Source organism: Chiloscyllium punctatum, unplaced genomic scaffold (assembly GCF_047496795.1).
Source record: "Chiloscyllium punctatum isolate Juve2018m unplaced genomic scaffold, sChiPun1.3 scaffold_628, whole genome shotgun sequence".
In the NCBI taxonomy this organism is placed as follows: domain Eukaryota; kingdom Metazoa; phylum Chordata; class Chondrichthyes; order Orectolobiformes; family Hemiscylliidae; genus Chiloscyllium; species Chiloscyllium punctatum.
Window position 1 is genome coordinate 77,501 of NW_027310362.1, and position 6,090 is coordinate 83,590.

The window sequence follows — 6,090 nt, forward strand, 5'->3', positions numbered from 1 at the left end:
GAATTTTTTCGAGTTGGTATAAATCAGTAACCACTGACACTTAGAATTTTTTCGGGTTGGTATAAATCAGTAACCACCGACACTTAGAATATTTTCGAGTTGGTATAAATCAGTAACCACTGACACTTAGAATTTTTTCGGGTCGGTATAAATCAGTAACCACTGACACTTAGAATTTTTTCGAGTTGGTATAAATCAGTAACCACTGACACTTAGAATATTTTCGGGTTGGTATAAATCAGTAACCACTGACACTTAGAATTTTTTCGACTTGGTATAAATCAGTAACCACTGACACTTAGAATTTTTTCGGGTTGGTATAAATCAGTAACCACTGACACTTAGAATATTTTCGGGTCGGTACAAATCAGTAACCACTGACACTTAGAATATTTTCGGGTTGGTATAAATCAGTAACCACTGACACTTAGAATTTTTTCGAGTTGGTATAAATCAGTAACCACTGACACTTAGAATTTTTTCGGGTTGGTATAAATCAGTAACCACCGACACTTAGAATATTTTCGGGTTGGTATAAATCAGTAACCACCGACACTTAGAATTTTTTCGGCTCAGTAGAAATCAGTAACCAAGCGCATTTTTGAATTGGTTACTGATTTCTCCGTTCGAGTTGCGGCTGCGGTTGGCTTCAAATAGTGGTGGGGGCTTAATTATCGCCGAGGGGAGCATGTCCCGGTGGTGTGGCCGAGGATGGAGTGCCTTTTGAAGGGGGTGTTTCTGAATTTGGACCCTTTTTGAGTTGCATGGCCGGATGGGTGTGGTTTTGAAGGGTGTGTCTGTCTGGAGTGGCACCGGCGTTGGTGTGAGGCTGAGGGTGGGCGTTCGGTTCCTGGTTAGGGATAGGGAAAGGGTGAGACTTAGCTTTAGTGCTCGTGCCCCCGATTTTGGTAATGTTTGACGTCAATTTTCCAAGGAGGCGAATGCAAGGCTTCAGAGGGACTTTGAGTGTTCGGGGGCGGGGTAGCTCAGCCGGATTTGCCCCGGCGGTTCTGCGGACGGTGTTGACTTCGAGGGCGGACCGGCCCCCGTGTTCAGTCCGAATATCGTGCATTGTTAACGGCGGGAAGTGTTCCAAAAGGGAATGGGATTGAATGTGACTGCTGAAGCCGACTTTGAGACCTGTAACGCGGGTAGCTCAGCCGGATTTGACCCGGCGGTTCTGGCGACGGTCTCGCCTTCGAGGGGGGAGCGCCCCGCGTGTTCAGGCCGAATTTTGTGCATTTCCATCGGCGGGAAGAGGTCCAAACGGGAATGGGATTGAATGTGACTGCTGAAGCCGACATTGAGACCTCTAACGCGGGTAGCTCGGCAGGATTTGACCCGGCGGTTCTGCCGAAGGTCTCACCTTCGAGGGGGGAGCGTCCCGCGTGTTCAGGCCGAATATCGTGCATTGTTAACGGCGGGAAGTGTTCCAAAAGGGAATGGGATTGAATGTGACTGCTGAAGCCGACATTGAGACCTCTAACGCGGGTAGCTCGGCCGGATTTGACCCGGCGGTTCTGGCGACGGTCTCGCCTTCGAGGGGGGAGCGTCCCGCGTGTTCAGGCCGAATTTTGTGCATTTCCATCGGCGGGAAGAGGTCCAAACGGGAATGGGATTGAATGTGACTGCTGAAGCCGACATTGAGACCTCTAACGCGGGTAGCTCGGCCGGATTTGACCCGGCGGTTCTGCCGAAGGTCTCACCTTCGAGGGGGGAGCGTCCCGCCTGTTCAGGCCGAATTTTGTGCATTTCCATCGGCGGGAAGAGGTCCAAACGGGAATGGGATTGAATGTGACTGCTGAAGCCGACATTGAGACCTCTAACGCGGGTAGCTCGGCCGGATTTGACCCGGCGGTTCTGCCGAAGGTCTCACCTTCGAGGGGGGAGCCTCCCGCGTGTTCAGGCCGAATTTTGTGCATTTCCATCGGCGGGAAGAGGTCCAAACGGGAATGGGATTGAATGTGACTGCTGAAGCCGACATTGAGACCTCTAACGCGGGTAGCTCGGCCGGATTTGACCCGGCGGTTCTGCCGAAGGTCTCACCTTCGAGGGGGGAGCGCCCACCGTGTACAGGCCGATTTTCATGCATTTCCAACCGTGGGAAGGGGTCCGAAAGGGGATGGGGGTGAACGTGACTGCTCAACCCGACTTTGAGACCTGTAACGCGGGTAGCTCAGCCGGATTTGACCCGGCGGTTCTGCCGAAGGTCTCACCTTCGAGGGGGGAGCCTCCCGCGTGTTCAGGCCGAATTTTGTGCATTTCCATCGGCGGGAAGAGGTCCAAACGGGAATGGGATTGAATGTGACTGCTGAACCCGACTCTGAGGCTTCTAACCCGGGTAGCCCGGCCGGGTTTGACCCGGCGGTTCTGCCGTCGGTCTCGCCTTCGAGGGCGGAGCCTCCCCCGTGTACAGGCCGATTTTCGTGCATTTCAAACCGTGGGAAGCGGTCCAAAAGGGGATGGGAGTGAATGTGACTGCTCATACCGACCTTGGCGCTTCCGACCCGGGTAGCTCAGCCGGGTTTGACCCGGCGGTTCTGCCGACGGTCTCGTCTTCGAGGCGGGTGCCTCCCCCGTGTACAGGCCGATTTTCATGCATTTCGTACCGTGGGAAGTGGTCCAAAAGGGAATGGGGGTGAATGTGACTGCTCAACCCGACTCTGAGGCTTCTAACCCGGGTAGCTCGGCCGGGTTTGACCCGGCGGTTCTGCCGTCGGTCTCGCCTTCGAGAGGGGCGCCTCCCCCGTGTACAGGCCGATTTTCGTGCATTTCCAACGGTGGGAAGAGGTTCAAAAGGGGATGGGGGTGAATGTGACTGCTCAACCCGACTCTGAGGCTTCTAACCCGGGTAGCCCGGCCGGGTTTGACCCGGCGGTTCTGCCGTCGGTCTCGCCTTCGAGGGCGGAGCCTCCCCCGTGTACAGGCCGATTTTCGTGCATTTCAAACCGTGGGAAGCGGTCCAAAAGGGGATGGGAGTGAATGTGACTGCTCATACCGACCTTGGCGCTTCCGACCCGGGTAGCTCAGCCGGGTTTGACCCGGCGGTTCTGCCGACGGTCTCGCCTTCGAGGGGGGAGCGTCCCCCGTGTTCAGGCCGAATTTTGTGCATTTCGAACCGTGGGAAGTTGCCCAAAAGTCGATGGGAGTGAATGTGACTGCTCAACCCGACTTTGGCGCTTCCGAGCCGGGTAGCTCAGCCGGGTTTGACCCGGCGGTTCTGCCGACGGTCTCGTCTTCGAGGCGGGTGCCTCCCCCGTGTACAGGCCGATTTTCATGCATTTCGTACCGTGGGAAGTGGTCCAAAAGGGAATAGGGGTGGACGTGACTGCTCATACCGACATTGAGACTTGTAAGCCGTGTAGCTCGGCCGGGTTTGATCCGGCGGGTCTGCCGACGGTCTCGTCTTCGAGGCGGGTGCCTCCCCCGTGTACAGGCCGATTTTCGTGCATTTCGAACCGTGGGAAGTGGTCCAAAAGGGGATGGGGGTGGACGTGACTGCTCAACCCGACTTTGAGGCTTCTAACCCGGGTAGCTCGGCCGGGTTTGACCCGTCGATTCTGCCGATGGTCTCGTTTTGGAGGGGGGAGCCTCCCCCGTGTTCAGTCCGATTTTCGTGCATTTCGAACCGTGGGAAGTGGCCCAAAAGGGGATGGGAGTGAATGTGACTGCTCATACCGACTTTGGCGCTTCCGAGCCTGGTAGCTCAGCCGGGTTTGATCCGGCGGTTCTGCCGACGGTCTCGTCTTCGAGGCGGCTCCCTCCCCCGTGTACAGGCCGATTTTCATGCATTTGCAACGGTGGGAAGTTGCCCAAAAGGGGATGGGAGTGAATGTGACTGCTCAACCCGACTTTGGCGCTTCCGAGCCTGGTAGCTCAGCCGGGTTTGAACCGGCGGTTCTGCCGACGGTCTCGTCTTCGAGGCGGCTCCCTCCCCCGTGTACAGGCCGATTTTCGTGCATTTCGAACCGTGGGAAGTGGTCCAAAAGGGAATGGGGGTGGACGTGACTGCTCAACCCGACTCTGAGGCTTCTAACCCGGGTAGCTCGGCCGGGTTTGATCCGGCGGTTCTGCCGACGGTCTCGTCTTCGAGGCCGGTGCCTCCCCCGTGTACAGGCCGATTTTCGTGCATTTCCAACGGTGGGAAGTGGTCCAAAAGGGAATGGGGGTGGACGTGTCTGCTCATACCGACTTTGAGACTTGTAAGCCGGGTAGCTCAGCCGGGTTTGTTCCGGCGGTTCTGCCGACGGTCTCGTCATCGAGGGGGGAGCCTCCCCCGTGTCCAGGCCGATTTTCATGCATTTCCAACCGTGGGAAGTGGTCCAAAAGGGAATGGGGGTGAATGTGACTGCTCATACCGACTTTGAGACTTTTAAGCCGGGTAGCTCAGCCGGGTTTGACCCGGCGGTTCTGCCGACGGTCTCGCCTTCGAGGGGGGAGCGTCCCCCGTGTTCAGGCCGAATTTTGTGCATTTCGAACCGTGGGAAGTTGCCCAAAAGTCGATGGGAGTGAATGTGACTGCTCAACCCGACTTTGAGACTTGTAAGCCGGGTAGCTCAGCCGGGTTTGACCCGGCGGTTCTGCCGACGGTCTCGTCTTCGAGGCGGGTGCCTCCCCCGTGTACAGGCCGATTTTCATGCATTTCGTACCGTGGGAAGCGGTCCAAAAGGGGATGGGAGTGAACGTGACTGCTCATACCGACTTTGGCGCTTCCGAGCCGGGTAGCTCAGCCGGGTTTGACCCGGCGGGTCTGCCGACGGTCTCGCCTTCGAGGGGGGAGCGTCCCCCGTGTTCAGGCCGAATCTTGTGCATTTCGAACCGTGGGAAGTTGCCCAAAAGTCGATGGGAGTGAATGTGACTGCTCAACCCGACTTTGAGACTTGTAAGCCGGGTAGCTCAGCCGGGTTTGACCCGGCGGTTCTGCCGACGGTCTCGTCTTCGAGGCCGGTGCCTCCCCCGTGTACAGGCCGATTTTCGTGCATTTCCAACGGTGGGAAGTGGTCCAAAAGGGAATGGGGGTGGACGTGTCTGCTCATACCGACTTTGAGACTTGTAAGCCGGGTAGCTCAGCCGGGTTTGTTCCGGCGGTTCTGCCGACGGTCTCGTCATCGAGGGGGGAGCCTCCCCCGTGTCCAGGCCGATTTTCATGCATTTCCAACCGTGGGAAGTGGTCCAAAAGGGAATGGGGGTGAATGTGACTGCTCATACCGACTTTGAGACTTTTAAGCCGGGTAGCTCGGCCGGGTTTGACCCGGCGGTTCTGCCGACGGTCTCGTCTTCGAGGCGGGTGCCTCCCCCGTGTACAGGCCGATTTTCGTGCATTTCGAACCGTGGGAAGTGGTCTAAAAGTCGATGGGAGTGAACGTGACTGCTCAACCCGACTTTGAGACTTGTAAGCCGGGTAGCTCAGCCAGGTTTGACCCGGCGGTTCTGCCGACGGTCTCGCCTTCGAGGGCGGACCCTCCCCCGTGTACAGGCCGGTTTTCGTGCATTTCGAACCGTGGGAAGTGATCCAAAAGGGAATGGGGGTGAACGTGACTGCCCAACCCGGCTTTGAGACTTGTAAGCCGGGTAGCTCAGCCGGGTTGGACCCGGCGGTTCTGCCGACGGTCTCGACTTCGAGGCGGGTGCCTCCCCCGTGTACAGGCCGATTTTCATGCATTTGCAACGGTGGGAAGTTGCCCAAAAGTCGATGGGAGTGAATGTGACTGCTCAACCCGACTTCGAGACTTGTAAGCCGGGTAGCTCAGCCGGGTTTGACCCGGCGGTTCTGCCGACGGTCTCGCCTTCGAGGGGGGAGCCTCCCCCGTGTACAGGCCGATTTTCGTGCATTTCCAACGGTGGGAACAGGTTCAAAAGGGGATGGGAGTGATTGTGACTGCTCAACCCGACTCTAGGGCTTCTAACCCGGGTAGCCCGGCCGGGTTTGACCCGGCGGTTCTGCCGACGGTCTCGTCTTCGAGGCGGGTGCCTCCCCCGTATACAGGCCGATTTTCATGCATTTCGAACCGTGGGAAGTGGTCCAAAAGGGAATGGGGGTGGACGTGTCTGCTCATACCGACTTTGAGACTTGTAAGCCGGGTAGCTCAG